The sequence below is a fragment of the Globicephala melas genome, chromosome 12, assembly GCF_963455315.2.
Source record: "Globicephala melas chromosome 12, mGloMel1.2, whole genome shotgun sequence".
Lineage (NCBI taxonomy): Eukaryota > Metazoa > Chordata > Mammalia > Artiodactyla > Delphinidae > Globicephala > Globicephala melas.
The window spans coordinates 73580427-73602390 of NC_083325.1; the positions used below are offsets into that span (position 1 = coordinate 73580427).

Sequence of the window (21964 nt, forward strand, 5' to 3'; positions counted from 1 at the left end):
TACTGAAAGAATCAAGTCCCCCATCATCTCTTTCGGAGACTACTTAAACAGCCTCCTAACAGATATTCCTCTATCTAATCGTATTTACAACAGTCAGCACTCTACAGTGCAGCCAGAATAAACCCACTACGAGGCTGACCTGATTACCTCTACCCCTCAGCTAGCTCCACCGGAATCTTTCTGCCCTCTGAATAGACCCTACGTTTCTTTTTATACTTGTAGCAGCACTTACGACTTGCCACTGCCTACTTCTAAAGCCTTGTCTTTTAATTCTTTGCCCCCAAAACATACACCTTATAGTGCAATTGATCTGAATACCATTCAGTTTCTCAAATGTGGCAGGATTCTCACATGCCAGTGCCTTCATACGTCCTGATCTTTCTTTCTGGACATATATTGCTAAAATTCCTTTAGGATCTCAGTCTCAATAGCTCTTCTTCTGTAAGCCTTTTGACGTCTTCCTAAACCAGATTCTATGTTCTGAATATGTAGTTTCCAGATACCTTGCGTTTCCTTGTTTATCACATGTATCCCATTTGCATTGCTATGGGGTTTTTTTAATCATCTATAGACACCACCTGACTCCATGAAGACAGGGAATCTCCCTTGCTCAGCACATAGTAGGCACTTATGGCAAATGCTTATTGACTTATAATTGTGTTGTAGTTTCTTGTGCCCTGATTCCTCACTTGCCATTTGAATACAAGCCAATAAGTAACTAATTGTGTGCATTTTAAAGAGGAGACAAAATTATCTACCTTAGGAAATAGTGGCACGTGAGTTCCCTCACCAAGTTTCTCTACCACACAGGGAAGAATATGGAGAAAAATAATTTTAAAAGGAAAAAAAAAAGCCCTAATATCTAATTAATGTGTTTCCTTCCAGTCTCCTTTATAAGCCTGGTAGATAGACAGATTGAAACCATGGTTAGTTGGAGAATCAATAGATGACACAGAGCTGGATAAATGGATAAATTATAATTGAAAATGAATATGGCTGTGTGTATAGTTTTTGGGTTTTTTTGATTTTTTTTGATGTTTGTATGTGTGTGTATTTTGTTATTCTTAACATTATCCAGTGAATCATTTTCCGTTTAATTAAAAATTGTTCCTGATGCCCACATGTTATTGAAATATGTAACACCCATTATTTATTTAGTCTTCACATTCAGTAACACATACATTATTTCCATTTTTTCTCATTATAAATAATCCCCTAGCAAACATTTCTGTCAAAATCTTTCCCTGAATCTAGATATAATATTAATCTTTCACATTTCTATGCTTCTTTGCTCTGGTGCCTGGTCTTCCTATGGGAACTTGGAAATCACTTAGTGCACCTACACTAAGACCCATTTTTATAAGCCAGTCTACCTCTTTGCAAATTCTTCTCAGCATCCTTCTCCAGATTGGTGTAGTAGCGTTCAAACTACTCAGTTAGAAAGCATCAATACAGTTGAATTGTGTGAACTTGAAAATTCATTTAGATGCCTCGAATCTGGGTTTCCTCATTCTTACACTGATAATCACCCTACTGCCTGTTCTGCTCCTAATAGGTGTTTATTATTATTATTATTAGCTTCTGTGTTTTATGGATCACTAAGGGAAGACATATAAATGCATTTTAACTAATAATTTTGTGCGGATGTATAAAAGTGGTTGATAAGTTTTATTTTCTTTCAAATGATTTTCATGCCCTTCGTATCACTTGGATTAAGTTCAGATGCTTGATTCACACACCGTGTGTTTGGATCATGCCCAGGGTCTGAGGATTGGCACATAAGGCTCTTCGCAGTTTTACTCCAAGTTTCAGCTACAAACTCATTTTTGTGGATTTTTTTCTTTACCAGATGTACTTACCTTGCCATGTTTTGCAAAATTTCAAGGTCTTTTCTGCACACGGTGTCTTTCTATAAGCTCATTTCTCTACTTGGAATGTCATCTTCCATTCATTCTCCCCCATTGGCAAATTGACACAAATCAGACTGAAGGGTATTGGCAACTCATTTTGAAACAAGGTTTTAAAAGACTCGTGTGTGTGTGTGTGTGTGTGTGTGTGTGTGTAGTGTATTATATAATATATGTGATTTTTTCGGAGTGTATATGTGTGAGTGTGCATGCATGCTAATGTATATCCAATGTGTGCATGTTTTAAGTGTGAGTGTGTAGGGGAATATATATTGAGGATTAAAATAAAATATACTTTTTTCAGAGTTTCTACATGACAAAGCTTTCAGCCAGTGAACTTCTAGTTAATGGAAAATTAAGGATAGGACTGTGGTTCTGAGTAGCTTTTATTCAGAAAGCAAACGGGTGATGGGTTACCTGAGGGCTACAACACCTGTACTATCTATTACTGTGTGAAGCTGTCAGCTTCCTATCCGAGGATGACCTCATACAGCAAGGTGCAGATGCTTCACTGTATTAGTTATAACAGTACATTGGAGGGGGTGAGAACAGACATGCATTATTGTAAGGAAAATTAACAACCACTGTCTGCAAGCGAAAGAATTGAAAACGACAGGCCAGTTTTAAGAGGGCTTTTGTTTGGGCTTACATTTTTCACCTAGAAATGGACACAGTTACTGAAAATTAGAAATGAAGCTGGGCTTTATACAATGAAATGAGATAATTTCACGGCCAAAACAAATGGGCTTACATTGAAAGGAAAGCCATTAAAATATACCTAAGCAGTAAGTTAATGGGAGAGAAATTCGATTTGAAAATGAGAGAACATTTTCAGATAGAAAGGGCAGGCAGTGGAACAGGGTGCTTAATGAGGTACAGTAGATAGATTCAAGTTTAATCTAGATAATTTTAGATGATTACAGAAAAAGCTTAGGCTAGGAATTTTTTTTCCTACTTTTTCCCCCACTACTTGATGCCAAGTATTTGACTGGACCAGAAAAAAAGTACTCTATCATCTTATGTGTTGTCTTGTATGAGGTCTATTTTCCAAAACTAAAAGTTCAAAGAGTTTTTCTCTAAGAGACTAGATGTCAGCCCCATGAAATAACTGCACTGGTGTCAAATAATGGTCAGACAAAGGACATTCAGTATTTTCATTGCTCCTGACCTTGACATTCTGTCCAATGAGTAGTCTCACCTTGGTGGTTACCCCTTCTCGCTGTTCACCTCACAGATTGTAAGTCTGCCCTAGGAAATAATACACTGGTGAATGAACGCTCTGGTAGTCAAAGGCTGCTTGGAATTTCCCAAGGATGAAAATTTCTCAGTTATGCTAGTTCCTTTGTAGTGGTGTTTGCACTCCTTGTAACATCCTCATTATTTTCCTCAAACCTTTATCCAGGTTTTGCTTTTGCTGTAGATATTTAGTGAATGTTCTTTAGCTCTCCAGCAGCTTGTAAGATTTGTTTTGCCTTCACTGCCAGCACTAAACTGATTTATCAAGGCTTTCGTGATGCAGCTATAGGGTGTACAGACAAAAAAGAGTGTTGTACAGGAGGGAGGTGGTCTTGATCTCCTGTCGAGGCTTCAAACCTGTTGGGACATATTTGTTGTCATGGGGAGGCTCAGGTGGGCATCACACAGGTTCCTTGGCTCAGACTTATTTTTCTGCTCCACACTACTAATATTTCTGCTTAAGGGCTGTATGAACTAGGCTACCTGGGTCCTATAAAGAAGCACCTTGTCAGCTTGTATGCTAAAGTATTCTACTCCTTAGAGAAAGTTTCATGAAATGGTTAAGGATGCAGATTCAGGAGAGATATAAACCTGGCTTCAGGTTAGCCACCTATTTATTGAATGTTCATAAACTTGTTGCTTATTTCTTCATAAGGCAGATTTATTATCTCTTTTTTTTTGCGGTACGCGGGCCTCTCACTGTTGTGGCCTCTCCCGTTGCGGAGCACAGGCTCCGGACGCGCAGGCTCAGCGGCCATGGCTCACGGGCCCAGCCGCTCCGCGGCATGTGGGATCTTCCCAGACCGGGGCACGGACCCGTGTCCCCTGCATCGGCAGGCAGACTCTCAACCACTGCGCCACCAGGGAAGCCCCATTTCTCAAGTTTTTAACAGAAATATATGGAAGAGTATATTAATATCTTTTAAATATAGAGTGTAAATCAGTTTAATTTTAACTGTTAACTAACAGATAAATTTTGTGTCTATGGTAATACCTAAAGTGATAGACTTAGTACTACTATTATAATTATTATCATCTCAGGTTAGAAATATTTAGGGAAGCTACTATAATACCTTCAAGTTTAGTCCAGCTCCAAAAAATATGTGTGTGGGATATATTATCTAGGAAGATAACTCAACAGCGCAAGGCTACTTCAGAGAGCATACATGTTACCTTTCCAAATGTGGTATAGAATAAATTCCTGATGTGGCTACTGAAATGATAAACCCTACATCAGGCACTATGTTAAGGCACACAGTCTAGAAAATCTCAGAAACCAAAACCGACTGGTAGTAACTCTCAAAGCACTGAAACTAAGCCGTATACCCAGTGAAGACGACCACACTGGCTGTGTGAATGTATTGGTCCCTTAATAATTTTTTAGATGAAAACAACTGCACCAGCTTTCTTTTTTATAACATAAAGGGGTTAGTAGCAATATCAACCCAATTCTTATATATGTTAATTAAGACTATGCTGTTCTTTCAATGTGATAAGCTATTGTTCTACCACCATTAGAGATAAATTTCTATTATATTTTTCTTTCAGTCCCTACCTTTTATTTCTGGAAATTCAGTAAAGGCTGCTGGGATCTCAGGAACCAAGCAAAAATACCTACTAGTCAAAATAAAGTTGCTACTATTATATAAATCCCATACTATACCTTTATCTAGGGAAAAAAAAGTCCATCTCCTCTGAGTAGCTGCTCTCTTGCTTGCTTGCAAATAGAGATATCACCCAACAATGGACAGCACAAATCAGATTAAAGTTGCTTTGTCTACATTCACACCACAGGCAGCTTTAGGAGCAGCGGAGGTCTGCGATTGACTCCAGCAGGTAGAAAGCATGAGTCTGTCTTTTAATGGATCAAGAAAATTCAGAAGAAAATTCACACAGAAAAGAAGACATCGCTCTGGGTTAAGCTAACAGGACAGCAGGATTAGATGGCCACAGATCCTCCTGTTACATTTGGATTTCCTTGTCATATATTTCTATGAGTGAAGGTCCAAAAGAGTTCTCTGATACAGAGAGCTTGAGTACACAATGGGGCTTAATGTGAAACTGTTTGTTCTCCATCAGTCAAAAGCCTTTCCTTGAAGAACATGTATAAGTGTGCTTACTAGTTTCTGAAGTGGAAAGTTCCCCCATGACCTGCCCCCATCCGAAATGTCCATCTGTAGAGCAGGATGCCCACTGGGATACTACTTCAGGCCGGTCTCTGGCCCCTCCATAACTCACCCCCAGGAGGAAGGAGAGCTTACCTTGATAGTGAGGTTGGGAAGAGGAGACTGAGTGTGTATGGTCCTCCTCCTTTCTTTCTCCTGTCTGATGGAGGTTCACAATTGCTCTACTCCATCCTAAGGTTCACAGTCATGGGTCCTGTCGCTTCAGTGGCGAGACCTGTGGGTTTGGTTGTGTAGTATCCTCATATCCTCACAACTCATTCGTCAAGCAGTGAAACTTAAGAATTGTGAAGTCTAAAGTTACATGTGGAGACATTTTGAGGAAACCGGTACACGGTATCTTATCTTCATAGTTTTCTTTAAAGCTTGTTAATACCCAGTTTAGAGTAACTTCTGTGCAGTTAATGACCTCTATGTTGTTTCTCAGACAGGTGTGTAGGTTACTAAGATTTTTTTTTTTTAATAAAGCTGTGAGGTTGTAACTACTATTTTTCACCAGGGCTGATGCAAGGCCAGCTAGAAAATTATATGTCCTTTGTTATTATTATTAACATACCTTAAAGTTATACCCATCATTTGATAATTAGCTTGTGAATACTGGAAGTCCAAATAGTAGCCCTATGTACTGAAATATGCCGAACATACAGGTAGAAATGAAGGCTCCTGCCAGGCTGGGATATATAACCTTCACACAGATACAGCTAGAGGAGAGCCGATCACCAATACTTGAACCACCTCTTCAGTTATTAGTATTCAAGAAAGCTTATGCCTGGGTGAATTAATCTTGAAAATTAGCCTGGTATGAAAACAGTGTTGGAGCATAGGGAAATGGTAGAGAAACTGAAGCATGGTTTAGATGAATAGGAGATGGTATCTGAAGAAAAGTCTATCTTTGAAAACGACTGAGGATGATCTAGGAGAGCCAAGCAAAAAGAGAAAAGGCATATTCCTCAAAGAAATTCAAGGTTTCAGAGGCCACGGTTCAAATGAAAGGGTAAAAAAATGTACTTAGGACACCATATACCAAGATTTACCTACTTTTAAGGTTTTGGCTAGACAAGAGGTAAATATTTTTATTGATAAGCAAGCCAGAAAAAGTGATCAGGGCTTGAGAAAGCTCACAGAAGAATATAGTTAAGATCACAGAGATCAGACTGAAATAATTCCTTTGGATGGAGCTAGGACCCCAGAAACTATTGAGAAATGCCATCTCAAAGCTACAGATACAGTACACACTAAAAACGAATGGAAAACTGTATCCTTGAAGATTGTGATAAATTATAATAACAGCTTATATACTATTGGAACAGGTATAATAGAAGACTAGGAGTATCCGTGTAAGATGCTCAAATTATTGTTGAGTGAGTTTCAAGGTAAATTGATTATTATAAACAGAGTCACCAGTATTACCCATTCTGTCGGGAGGAGGCAATTTCCCCCCTCTATCCCTCTTGAGTTCTTGTGGCTGGACTAATAATAAAAGTGACACAAGACAGATTAATAAGAGAAAACCCAATTTCATTTCATGTGTACAGGAGATCATAAAATGATCCTCAGAGAGTGACCCAAAGCAGACAGATTTTATATCTTTTTACACAAAGAAACAATAAATTTGTGAGGAGTTGACAAGATAAAGCAATAGGTTTGGGTGCTTAATTAATAAGGGACTTCAGCAAAGTTTGGGCTTGGGTAGTAAATTAACAAAGTAACAAGGTTTATGTATACAGATTTCTGGACTCTGAATTCCCTATCTCTGATGATAAGGATATTTTTATACCTCCCTGTACAGGGAGGACACCTTTCATATGGGAGATTTATTTCCTGCTTTCAAGAAGACAGAGACCGGGAGTCAAAGGGTTCCTCTTGCATTGGCCATTTCTTAGGTAACTTTAACTCCAAATTATCAATATAAAATTGAGGTGCATTTTGGAGTGGCCTGCCCTGGACCCCAGTAGTTTTCTCAAAGAATATGTTGTGGAAATTTTATAAAATAAGGCAAGATAAAGGATGGATGATATGAACCAGGGGGAAAACAGGCAGATCTCAATAAGTAGAATCCAGATCTGGGCTAGATTTGGGGTTCAGAGAAGTCATACTCTTAGAAACGATTTCCCTGCTCAGGAGAACAAAAAGAGAAATGTTCTGACAGAACCAGAAATGAAAGGCAGCACATTTCTTTCAACAGAGGATTCCGGCAGGGTCTGAGACATATATTATAAAAAAAAAAGTAAAAGGCCATTCAACAGAGAAAATTAAGCACAGCTGTTTTCCCAACAATCTAAACAATGAAGACATTTATACATCAAGAGGGACTCCAAGGACTATTGTGAGGGCACCTCCCAAGTTGGAAGAACAGACAGAATTAGGTTGATACATGTTTAGGGATATCAGGAAATTGAAGACACCCAAATATGACTGAATGAGATCAAGCACTATCTGGAGATCAAATAACTGGAGTTGTCCAAATTATAAATCAATGTATTTTGCCAGTAGGATTGCCTGTCATCAATATAAACACCCTACTGTCAGGAGAAAGCAGCATTGGTAGAAAAGTTTTGGAGTGTAGAAGGAAAGGAAACTTGATTATAGAAGAGTAGGCACTCAGATGCTCTGAAACACAGCAAGACAAATGACAAGGAGCCTCTGTACTCCGCATTCTGGTACCTTGTTCATGCCAGAATATGAGCCACTAAAAAACCCTTAGAAATTAATTTGATGCTTGTCCTTAATTGGTATGATTGCATTTACACTTCTGGAGAATTTTGACATGGAACATGCTTTTCTTCCTTTTTTTTCTCTCTTTTTCTTCTCCCTATTCCTCCTCTCTCTTTTGTTTTTGTTTTTTTTTCTTTTCTTTTTAAGGAACATAGGAATATGTGACTTCTTGTTTCCAGGAAGAAGTATGCTAATATAAGATATGCTAATAGGGGATTTTGATTTATTTTAACATTTTTTTGTTTAGATTGACTCGAAAATTGCATATGTTTATTTTCTTTGGCTTTATAGATAATTTTATTCTTAAAAATCTGATCCTGGCAAGTGAATTGTATTCAAGTTGGTCCATGTATTTATTGAAATTTACATCAGTCTTGATGTGGTCATTTGACCCCATTACAGAATCTCTAAAAAACTGTTCTGGACCAAGTGGCTTGAAATAATTTGGGATGGAACATTGGAAAACCCTAGCCTTAGGTACAGTATGGAACTAGAATGGAATTGGTAAATGCACTGTTGTAATATATCTTAGACTTCTGGGTAGCCAAATCTGTATTATGTCATGGTATTCCCAGAAGATGATCGAGAAGAGCAGTTGTTATTGTTGGGGAAGTGGCCTCGTGACAGTAAGGCAGCAATGTTGATCTCCTTCATGGTAGACGAATAATCACATTCTTGGTCGACCATAGCTTAGTGGCTAAACCCAGTGAGTTAGGATGTGGAAAGACATGGAATATTTGGGGAAAACACTTCCTCTCAAACTGATGTTTTTTTACATGGTGTTAAAGCCCCATTATTGTAGCAATTCTTTCCCCTCCCTTTTACTATCCCCATATAGAGTTGAAGTAAGTTATCATACTGGTGAGTTTGAGAGAGGAACTGGATTCAGGTAGCCAGTCGCCTTACTGGTTAAGTGCTGACCAGAGAAGACACATCTATTTCATAGCTTTTGACTGTGTATAGAACAAAGAGAAAGCTGGCTCTTTTTCATGAATGTGAGAATGGTGGTGCAGTTCTTAGAAATAAGTTCAATTCAGGTAATTATCAATAGCAAGAAGTTATAGAGGGCCTCCCTGGTGGCGCAGTGGTTGAGAGTCCGCCTGCCAATGCAGGGGACACAGGTTCGTGCCCCGGTCTGGGAGGATCCCACATGCCGCTCCGCGGCTGGGCCCGTGAGCCATGGCCGCTGAGCCTGCGCGTCCGGAACCTGTGCTCCGCAATGGGAGAGGCCACAGCAGTGAGAGGCCCACGTACCGCAAAAAAAAAAAAAAAAAAAAAAAAAAAGTTATAGAAAGGTCAGGTTCTCTTGAAAAGAATCTTTGCTCATGTTGGAGCAGTACAATGAACTCTGCCTAATCAGTGAAGTGATGATGTAGTGGGAAAGCAGTAGGGATTGTATGATATAGGAGCAGCACTTTGCTAATAACCACGTAGCCTTCAAGCCAAGATTAAAGTCAGAAACTCATTCAAACAAACAGAGGTGACGTACCAATGCTAGGTCAGACATTCAAAAATCATTAAAATGATTCAATAAATGACGCCACATGCACACACACAAAATCTACCAAATGTACATAAAATAAATATATATAAGTATACAGGTCCACAATGAAAGACTTAATGTTCTAGTCATTGAAAAAAAATATATGATGAAGATGGGAAAGTTTTTTCAGATGAAGAATGGTTTATCTTGGTTACAATGCAATTAGTAATGTAGTGTTGCCCTTAACTGATGTTTGGATTTATTGTTTACAATGCACATGCAAGGTGTGATGATTCAGGAAAGTGGTTTTGATTCTTTTACAAAACGCCCGAAAACTGATACATTAAAAAAAAAAATGATGACAGAGGCAATATCCATTTCGGAGTGCTGAGTGTAATGGTGGACATGCTAAATATATAGCTGAGTAATTTATAGCATTCTGTCTGAAAAGAAAGCCAGAGATCTTAGAAACAAGTCCATCCTCAAGGAGTCCCACTTATAGGAAACAGACCAAGAGAGAAGACCAGGGTCCCCTAACTTGCACATTCCTTGCAAGTAGGGAGGTGTAAGGCTGCCGACAGAAATTTCATTCCTGAAACTTATAGGACTCTGACCATAGTCAATGAGTAGCAATAACTTATTGAGATCATCACTATTTTTAGAGGAAAAGAATTTTACTAGACTTACTAGTTGTCTTTTCACCTGTTGAGGAGAAGTGTCATTTATAGAGAACCGCATGCTTTACTGCAGGTGCTGTCTGGGTTAGTGCCAAGGCAAAGTAAATTATATTTGCATGATTTTAAGTTGTTAAGTCATCAATAAAAGAGAATTAGTCATGTTTACAAAATTTAAAAAGCCATTAAGCAACCCAGTGTAGTCCTATTGAAATTTGACTTTTGGTAGTACAAAATATATCTCTTTAATTGTTTAATTCAATAAAAAGCATACATATTTTACAGATGTTTTCATAATTAAAACATAATACACTAGTTTGTATTTAATAGATAAATAAATTACACCACAGCTTGTATTTAATAAATAAATAAGTAAACTTTCACATTGAAGTCAAAATGAGAAACTTGAAATAATGGATTCCATAGCTAACCAGTTCACCAGTTTTCTTAAGAAACTTATTCAGAAACTGACAACAAAATATTAACTTGGAAGTTTTTTATCCCTAAATGATCCTAAGTTCATAATTAATGAGCCTAAATAAATGAACCATTTTTTTTCAGTATTGGTGAATGTGTGAAGCATTAAAACATGAACAATCAATCATTTAATTTATCATGTTTCTCACATTATGTTCCTAGATCACTGATATGAGGTTCTTTAACTCTATTTTTAAAAAATATGTATTGAATGATGCACAGGATAAATCTCAGTATTTATAGAGGAATATGCATCAATGTCATAACTTCCTCATCCATGCCCAGTTGTTCTCCACTTTAAACAATACTCAATGTATTTCTCCTAATGAAATGCATTCTCAGGAGAGGTAAGAACTTTACTTTGTTCGGCAAACTTGATAGTTAGGCATGTTATCTTTCATATTCACATTTTGTTATTAACAGCGAATTCATCTTACACGTACAATTCACAGATTAATAAGTGAAAAGGCTTTCATTAATAATTAATGACATTTTCTTTATTTGCTGAAGATGGAAATTCAGTGAGCTGAGAACTTTTCTTAATCTTTTTAAACAATATCTAGCAAAATTCTCTGTAAGTTCCATTATACTCTACTCCTGTGATATTCTAGGGCTACATACGTCTTATAGTCAAAATATTTTGAATAGGTTAATCACATTTATCCAATATTTATTAAGTCTCCACTTCAACAAAATAGTGTAGAATATAGAAATGGAAAATATGTGGGATTCTTTTTTCTCTTCGGGTATTTCTTCAAGTAGCATATTCTGATATACTGTGTTCCTTCCATTAATTTATATGTTCAACAAATAGTCACTTTGCTCTTACCGTGTGCTAGCACCATTCCAGGACCTGAAGATTGAATGGTGTTGAAAACGTTTTTGCCCTCTTTGCCCCTAAAATCCAGAAGACAGATAAGAAATAAGCAATTCACAGATAATTTACTTTGAAATAATATGAGAATAATTATGTCCTTTAAAATGAAATACGTCAGAAATTAAATTTCTTCGTATAGTTTTTGTGTTTGTATGTTCTGAATGCATATCTAAAGAATGAACGAAAACCTGTTTTCTCAGTACTTTACTGTGAATGGAAATAATGTTTTAGCTTCCCAAGAGGACCTCAGAGGAGGAAGAGTTTTGTAAGCTCCCTAAAAACAATGACCACATACATCTGGTCCATCTAGTATTCTCAGAACACAATAAATGATTTTAGTATATAAAAGAAAGAAATACTGTTTTGTGATTTAAAAAGTCATATTGTTGCATATTTACATAAAAATCTGTGCAAATTAGTATTTTACTGCTTCCTGGCATTCTTATTACAATTCCCTCGCCCATTCACTCTCCCACTCTTCTGGAAGATAACAGCATATCATTTTCTCTCTCCTAAAAAATCCCTGTAGACCTCCCCTTTCTCTATGTAGAGCCAATGTCTTTCTTTCCTATTTTACTGAGAAAGTAAAAGTGATTAGAAAATATTTCGGGAGCTTCTATTAATACATCTGACCACCTATCTGCAGCCGTGCTCCAATGATCTTTCTTCTCTGGTGTTTTATAATAAATGAATTACTTCTACTCCTAACAGAAGTTTGTCAGCTTGCACATGAGATTTCATGAATTTTTCCCATTCCAGGATATTGCTTCCATATCTGCTCTTTTTTATGCCATTATAATTTATCTTTCTACTGTATCTCCCTCATCAGCATACACATATCCTATTCTCTCTACTCTACTTCCCTCTCTTGTTATTGCCTTTTCTTTCCTTTCCCTTACAGCAAAACTCTTCAAAAGTGTTGTCTATATTCTACCACTGGTTTCTCCCCTACTTTGAACCCATTTCATTCAGGATTTCATCTCCACCAGGCTTCCAAAAATTATCTTTTCAAGGTCACCAATGGCCTCAGTTCTTGGTTCTCGCCTTGCCTTGCCTATCAACAGAATTTAACAGCTGATTACTGTCTCCTCCTAAAACTATTTTTTTCTGATTGATTTCCAGGTTATCACCATCTCCTGCTTGCCCTTCTTTCTCACTACCAATCCTCCATACCCTTGGCTGGTTCTTCCTCACCTCCACAAACATTTAAACTTCAGTGGTCAGTCTTATTACTGACTTTCTTCATTCCCTATATTCACTGCCTTGGTAATTACTTCCAGTTACATAATTTTGAATACTTTCCCTTTACTGATGAATCCAAGTATAGCTTCCTAGCTTGGTTCTTATCCCTGAACTCCAGATTTGTATCTGCAACTACCTATTTGACACTGCCACTTGGATTCATAACTGGTATTTCAAATTAACATGGCAGGAAACTGAATTACTGAACCATCCCCTCCTCCATGAAAAATAATAGCCCTTCTACAGTCTTTCCTACACTGATTGATGACAACCTCATTCATCCATTTGTTCAGACCAGTCCTTGAAATGATGCTTCACTCTATCTTTTTCTTCCTCACCACGTACATTCCAACAGCAAATCTATCATCTCTCCTCAAAATATGTACATAATGTTACTACCTTCCACCACTTCAGCTGCACACCCTGCCCAAGTTACCATCCTCTTTCACGTGATGATGCTCAACTCTTTGCTGACGTAGTAAGGCTTCTGCACTTACACTTGCAATGTGTTCTAAGTTCTCTCTGCATTTGGCATTATCAGTCTTTTGTAGTAGATAGGCAGTGACATTTTATTTTTATTGAATTTGCATTTCCCTGCTTACTAATGAGTCATCACACATTTTCACATTAACCATTTGGATATGTTCTTTCATGGAGTTTCTGTTTAAACTGTGTTACCTACATTTAAATAATGTATTTTTTCTTATTGATTTGAAGACTTTTTTTATATATTCTGGAAATAAAGCCTTTGTTGATTACACGAGTTGTAAGCGTCTTCTACTCTGTGGGTTTTCCTTTTAATTGTAGCTTTTGATGGAGGTAAATTTTTACTTTTGGTAGTCAAATTTTATCAAACTTTCCTTTATGGTTCATCGTATCAGTTTCTTTTATTCTATTTTCCTACCCCAAGGTCATGAATATATTCTTCTCCATGCTTTTCTGAAAGTTGTGTCTTTCACATATAGGTATACAATCTCCCAGAATTCGATTTTGTGTGTACAGTAAGTCTCCTACACACGAACTTTCAAGCTGCGAACTTTCAAAGATGCAAACATGCATTCACACATCAGTCACGTAAGTTAGTTCACGTGTCTGGTGTACACTGTCACATGCATACACCTCTACAAGTGGTTATGCTTTTGTGTACTTTACTGTACAGTACTGTATAGAGTACAGTAGTACCGTATCTTTATTTCTGGATGTCCAGAAGCAAGTGTAAAAGCAACAGTGATATAGCTGTTACTGCTAAGAAGCTCCAAGCACCAAGAAAGGACAAAGAGAGACAAGAGGAAGAAGTAACTGAAGAACCAAAGAGATTCACGATGCAGGAAATGGCAAGGGGATTTTCTTTATTTGAGGAGGCACTGTTAGTTTTTGAGGCACAGGACCCAAATGTAGAATTGTACACGAAGGTTGCAGCAGCCATTCAGAATGCAATCCAGTGCTACTGTGTCATCCATGACAAGAAAAAAAAAGCTACTACCCAGAAATCACTGGATCATTTTTTCAAGAGGGTGGATAGAATTGAATCCAGCAAGGAACCAGAACCTGCGCCATCAGTGTCAGGCGTGAGTGAAATTGCAGCTTGCCCTCCGTCTTCTATTACTGACGATCCTTCAGCTCTACCATCTCCCACCTCCTCTCCCTCCTCCAGTCAGTAACTCTTCTTGCCTGTTCACTTGATGCCAGCCCCTGTATGCCAGCTGTTGTACTGTACTACTGAACTTTTCAAGGTACTGGACTATAAGATTAAAAATGTTTTCTCTATTTTTTGGTATATTTTTTATGTATTATTTGTGTGAAAAGTATTATAAACCTATTGTAGTACAGTATTTTATAGCCAATTGTGTTAGTTGGGTACCTAGGCTAACTTTGTTGGACTTATGAAAAAATTGGACTTAACGAATGCACTCTCGGAATGGAACTCATTCATATGTAGGGGACTTGCTGTACTGTGACAAAGAGGCCAAATGACTTTTGTTTTTCATATGGATATCCAATCTCCCTTTGGAAAAACAGTCTTTTTCCCACTGATTTACAGAATCACTTCTAAAACAAATTGAATACCCAAGTATGGTGATTTTCCCCTTGGGTTCTCTGTTCCATTCTACTAAAGGAGGATGAAAGGTCTTCTAAGGCACATAAAAGAAACCAGAAGTCATAAATTAAAATACTGATATTTTAATTTACTAATATTTACTGATATTTGGTATTATTAAAATAGATATTTTTTTAAAGTCTTGGCCTAATATAAGTATCAAAATAAATGTCAACAGATAAAAACCACACGGATAGAAGTATAGTTGTCATATTTAAGATATAGAGCATCTCCGTGAGTTAATAGAAAAATGATGAACAACAAAATGGTAAAATAGGGAAAGGAAATAGTAATAGAGAGTTCACCAAAAAATCAGTTAAAATGGTGCAGAACATATAAATACCCTTATTTTTTTGTAATTAAGAAATAAAATTTAAAACAACAGTGAAATGTAATTTTCATCCTATCAATTGCAAAGGTTATTTGTATGTTAGAATATTCTGCTACTGAGGAAGAATGAAAACTGGCTCTTTCATATTCTGTGGGTGGGAATAGAAGTATGTGATACCTTTTAAAAGGTGTATCAATACTGGCCTAGGTATTCCACTTATGTATGTACTCATCAGCTAATTTTATCCTCACAAAACTCTATGAAGCCAGTACTACTTTATTATACCATTTTACTTATGAGGAAACTAAACCAAATAAAGGTTAAGTGAGTTGCCCAAGATCAAAGCTAGTAAAAAAAAAAAAAAAAAAAAAAGAAGAGCTCAAATTTGATTCCAGATAGTTTGACTCTACACTCCAGGCTCTTAACCAAATTTGGTTGCCCTTCCCTGAATGTGTGAGGCTGTTCATTGCAGTAGTTTTATCCAAACAGTATTGGTATGATGTAAATACCACACAATATAGGAATTTTAGAAAATACCTTCATGCAATGGAATACCAAGCAGTCATTAAGAAAAAAAAAAAATGCTGTAAATCTATAAATGCTGCTTAAAGGATACATAAGAACCTGGCGACAGTGGCTAACATTGCAGTGTATCCTGGAAATGTGGAGGCTGATTTATTTTTCCTTATACGTCTTGCAAGTTTTTAAGTTTTTACTATAGGCATTTGATACCATTATATACACTTTCTTCAAGAAATAAGCAGCATAGTAACTCAAAACCTGTCTTAGTAATGAGAAAATGTCATACAAACAGGCGATCAACTCTGTGTGGTCTGGGTCCACCCCAAGGCCTGCACCAGACACACATGCTTTCGAAAGAAAACCTTTCATTCATCCTTTCCTGCCGTCAGTGTGGAAACCTCGGAACTGTGCCCAGAGCAGATCTGTTATCAGAAGCAGGCTGTGGTTTAGCCCTTCACTTACTTATCAAGAGAAAAATTTGAATGTAATCGCATCCATGACGTTTGGGAGGCGGTTTGCGGAGGTGGACGGAAGCTGTGCGGCTGCCTGCCGGGCTCCATCCTGCTTTCCAAGAACCCTAATCGTTCATTCCTCAGAAGAAATGTCAAGCAGCTCATGCTGTCAACAGAGCAGATGCTCCGCCGACGTCTTTGGGGAAGTGTCAAGTGACTGGAAAATGGATGCCAAAGCTGACAGAAGATCCTTACCCTCTCACTAAATTTCGTGTTCCCTATGACCTGGTATGTGGTCATGTACCCCAGGCCTCCGTGTTAGCAGCAGCTCCTGCAGGGGGAGACTCGACCACGTGCTCACTGGGACGCCAGAGGACTGAGCTTCCTCTCTGCCTCCTTCACGAGATGCTCGCCGAATTACAAAGACAACTGTGTTTATTTAACTGGCTTTACTCTGTGAAAGTTTCTCTTCTTATCTGACAGTTTTTACTTGGGAGGTATCCTCTTTCTTTCAGTATGTGCCTTAAAAATATTGTTTTTGTATCTGTTGTCTTTTTTTTACAGTTTCTTCTGGTATATACATTTTTTTCATAGAAACCTTTTATTAAGACACAAAGTAAGCAATAAAAATTTGAAACTTTTATATTTTCCTTGTGCTTACCTTTGCACTACTTTATTTGAAATTAACAAACACCCACACAGCTTTTCGACTCCATTTTATAAAGGAGGAAAGTGAAACCTGCGAGTTCAAATAACGTGTCCAAAGTAGCACAACTAATTGGAGATGTATGTGGGTTGAGAGCTCTAGTTGGCCATGTTTTCTCATATACTAAGATCACTACTAGGTCCTCTTTGATTGATGTCTTCACCCTCATTAAAAGTGTAACTTAAGTTTAAAAATTCTAAAACTAAAGTCATTAATGTATTGGTAGCTGACTGCAGAAAAGCTGGAGGATATTGGACACAGAAGGATAATGGAGAGGAAGAAGAAAGGGGGAAGAGTAAAAGGTAAAGAGAAAAAATATTTGGCATTTGTTTGCTAAATATTCTTATATTTGGGGGTTATGAATTATATTTTTATGTTCATTCCCACATAGAAGTGTGCATAATTGTGTGAGTTCTCTCTCACTCTATTCTGGCCTCAAGCATATACAATTTTGACAAACACTTCTATAGGGAAAAACTATAAAATTAGTAAACATTTATTCATAATGAGAAAAGAAATTACAATAAATACCATAATCATAATAAGATCCAGGAAAACAATATAATGTTTTATTTATAAAATTTTTAACATAATTCTTTATTTTTCCTACTATTTTATTTTGGCTGCATTTTCTTTAATATTCCTTTATTTGAAAATGAGTTTGTAATTATAACTTCTGACATGAGAATGCAAAGTCAATTCAATCCTTCCTCTAGTGATATAAATTAATTTCCTTTAATAATTGATAGTTTAGGAAAGATTACTTAGTTTCATAATGTTTTATTGGATATGTTATTTACATTCTGAGGCAGTCAAATTTGGGGAAACTGTAAATTTTCTTTATAGCTGAGATGTAAGATTCAGAATAGTATTGAATATGTATAAAAAATAACAAAAAAATGGAAAATAAAATAATGAAACATAATTAGTTTTATTTGTTTAATAAAATGTTAACAATAAATAAAAATACATATATTTTTATAAATGTGTATGTACATATATTTTTTTTTCTTAAGTATAGAAGGTTACTTTTGAACACAAATCTCTGAGAACTGTATTCTGCTCTTATCATTTTACGTCTGATGATTTGAAGAATTTAAACAGAATAGTTTCTAGCACAATTCAAGCAATATTATCTTTCCTGTATTACCCTGATATATCTAATCCCAGAAACCACAGAATACATTCACAGTTTTCACACAACCTTTAGCCGTGTACTTTAGTTCAGTGTCAAGAGTCACCCCAGTAGTTATTTCCTGGTGATCAGACCTAAATCAGACCTGCTAATAATAAATTGATTAAATATGAAATGAATCACACAATCATGTCCAAATCAATAAATTGTCCTTTTAATGAATAAGGTCAAATAAAAAATACTTTGTAATAGCAATTTTATGGTTTGTTTAATATTTGCCAGTGTGAGTTCAGCATATTTTTCTAATGTATTTTCTAAATCGTTATTGTTGATCACTATATTTTGGAATATTCTTTGACATAATGAGGTAACAAATATGTAATCTCAATAAAGAAATTGAAGCTCCCAAATAGGACCAAATTGAAAATTTGCAACTAAAAAATATAAACCCTTCAGTGAAAAAAAATTGATTGGATAGGTTTAACAGCAGGTTGAACACTAGGAAAAAAATCAGTTTATTTGGAGAAGGAAATAGAAACTATCAAAGCTAAATCCCAAAGAAAAGAAAAGCTAATAAAAATAAATTGTGCCTCAGTGACCTATGGGACAATACAAAGATGTTTAACACACATGCAAAAGAGTAAAAAAAAAAATAAATGGAAAAAAATTTGGACAGAAAACATATTTGATGAAATAATGATTGAACATTTTCCAGATTAGATGAGCGATGAATACAAAGACCTAAGTAACTCAAAGAACCTTAAGAGGATAAACATAAAAAACAAAAGAGCACATATACCAAGAGAGATCCAAATCCAACTGTTGAAAACCAGTGAAAAGGAAATACTCTTAATAGTGACCAAAGAAATAAGACATTTCATATCAGAAATAATTCAAGCTGAAAAAAAGAAAAACACTAGAATTTATACTAACCTAAGTATCTTGAGTAGAATGAGAAGTCATTAGAAGGCTCTGAGCAAAGTGATGTAAACTACACTTGATCCTTGAACAACACAGGTTTGAAATGCACCAATCCACTAATATGTGGCTATTTTTTCCCTTCCAGTTTTATTGAGATATGATTGACATACAGCGCCATAGAAGTTTAAGGTGTACAGCATAATTATTTGATTTACATACATCATAAAATGATTGCCACAATAAGTTTACGAATATCCATCATCTCATATAGATACAAAATAAAAAAAATTTAAATATTTTCTCCTTGGGATGATAACTCTTAGGATTTACTCTCTTAAAAACTTTCATATATGACATAGCACTATTAATTATATTCATCATATTATACATGCATCCCTAGTATTTATTTATCGTATGAATAAAACTTTGTAACTTTTGATCACCTTCATCCAATTCCCCTTACCGCTGCCCCCTCCTCTCATAACTACAAATATGATCTTTTTTTCAGAGATCAGATTTGTTGTTTGTATTTTTGGTTGGTTGTTGAGTTTTTTGAAGTATTATTGATCTACAACACTATGTTAGTTCCTGGTGTACAACGTAGTGATTTTATATTTCTATACAAAATGCACATCATGATAAGTCTAGTTCCCATCAGCCTACACACAGATATTACATTAACTGTATTCCTATATTCTAGTTCATTTATTTTGTAACTGGAAGTTTGTACCTCTTAATTTCCCTTATCTATTTCACTCATTCCCACCACTCCCCTCCCCTCTTATCAACTACCTGTTTGTTTTCTGTACTTATGACTCTGTTTCTGTTTTTTTGTCATTTTGTTTTGTTTTTAGATTCCTGACTTATTTTACTTAGCATAATACTTTCTAGGTCCATCCATGTTATCACAATGGCAAGATTTCATTCTTTTTTTGTGGCTGAGTAGTATGCTTTTGTATATATATATATACAACACATCTTCTTTATCCATCTATCTATTGATGGTAACTTCAGTTGCTCCCTTGGTGAATAATGAAAAAAAGGGTACATATACCTTTTTTGAATTACTGTTTTTGTTATCTTTGGAAGAATACCCAGAAGTGGAATTGCTGGATTGTACCATAATTTTATTTTTATTTTTTTGAGAAATCTCCATACTGTTTCCATAGTGGCTGCACCAATTAACATTTCTACCAACAGGGTACAAGTAATCCCTTTTCTACATATCCTCACCAATATTTGTTATTTGTTGTCTTTTGGATAATAGCCATTCTGACATATGTGATGTGACATCTCATTGTGGACTTGATTTTCATTTCTCTGATGATTAGTGATGTTGAGCATCTTTTCATGTGTCTATTGGCCATCTGTATGTCTTCTTTGGAAAAATATCTACTCAGGTCCTGTGCCCATGTTTTTAATCAGATTATAATGTTTTAAGTTAAGTTGTATGAGTGCTTTGTATATTTTAGATATTAACCCCTTATCAGATATATTGTTTGTAAATATCTTCCCCATTCAGTAGGTGGCCTTTTTGTTTCATTGCTAGTTTCCTTCACTGTGCAAAAGATTTTTAGTTTGATGTAGTTCCATTTGTTTATTTTTATTTTGTCTCCTTTGCCTGAGGAGACATATCCAAAAAGTATTTCAAAGACCAATGTCAAAGATAGTACTACCTATGTTTTCTTCAAGGAGTTATCATTTCAGGCCTTATATCTAAGTCTTTAACCCACTTTGAGTTTATTTTTCTATATGGTGTAACAAAGTAGTCCAGGTTGATTATTTCACATGTATTTGTCCAGTTTTTTCCAACACCATTTATTGAAAAGGCTGTCTTTTCCCCATTGTGTATTTTTGCCTCTTTGTCATTGACCATATAAGTGTGGGTTCACTTCTGGACTCTCTATTCTTTTCCATTGATATATTTGTCTGTTTTTATGGCAGTATCATACTGCTTTAATTACTGTAGTTTTGTATTATAGGTTGAAATCAGGGAGTGCGATAACTGCAGCTTTGTTCTTTTCTCTCAAGATTGTTTTGTTTTTTGTTTCTTTCTTCTTTTGCTCTCTTCCCTTGTGATGTGATGATTATCTTTAGTGCTGTGTTTAGATTCCTTGCTCTTCTTTTTGGGTGTGTATATATTATAGATTTTTTTGGTTTGTGCCTACCATGAGGTAATATAATTTCTTTTTTTCTGTATACTAGAGTTTATCAGACACATGATTAACAAATACCTTCTTTCATTCTTCTTTCTTGATAGTGTTCTTTGAAATACAGAGTTTTTTTAATTTTAGTGAAATCTAATCTATCTGTCTTCTTTGATTTCTGTACTTTAGAGGTCATAACTGAGAAACCATTGCCAAATCGAAGGTCACAAAATTTTTCACCTGTTTTCTTCTAAAAATTTTATTGTTTTAGTACTTACATTTTTTTCTTCAAGCCATTTTTTTAGCTTTTGTATACTTTGTGAAACAGGATTCCAACTTTATTCTTTTGCAAGTAAATATCCTGCTATGCTAGCACCAGTTGCTAAAAAGATTAATTTATTTTCCAATTGAATAGCATTGTTATTTTTGCCAAAATTCAATTGACCACAAATGTATGGGTTTATTTATGAGCTCTTAATTCTATTAACTTTATCTATAAATCTATTTTTAAGCCACTATCACACGGTCTTGATTACTATAGATCTGTAGTAAGTTTTAAAATCATGTACTATGAATCTTCCAACTTTATTCCCCTTTTACAAGATGAAATTTTCTGGGTCCCTTGAATTTCCATAAAATTTTAGAATCAGCCTGTCAATTTCTGGAAAAATAAAGTTCACCTGAGATTTTGATAAGAATTGCATGGGATCTGTGGTTTGACACAAGAAGTATTGCCATCCTAAAAATCTTTTCTTCTAATCAATAAACACAGATACATCTCCATTTACTTAGGTCTTTTATTTTTTTCAACATGCTTTGTAGTTTTTACTGCATCTCTCTTACTCTTCTTTTAGTTAT

The 21964-nt window shown here is 35.8% G+C and overlaps 1 pseudogene; it reads right to left on the reverse strand.

The window, feature by feature from the left end:
- LOC115854336 (E3 ubiquitin-protein ligase Mdm2-like) overlaps positions 1-13861 on the reverse strand; it is a 28479-nt pseudogene extending 14618 nt beyond the window's left edge.
- Positions 13862-21964: the final 8103 nt, after the last annotated feature.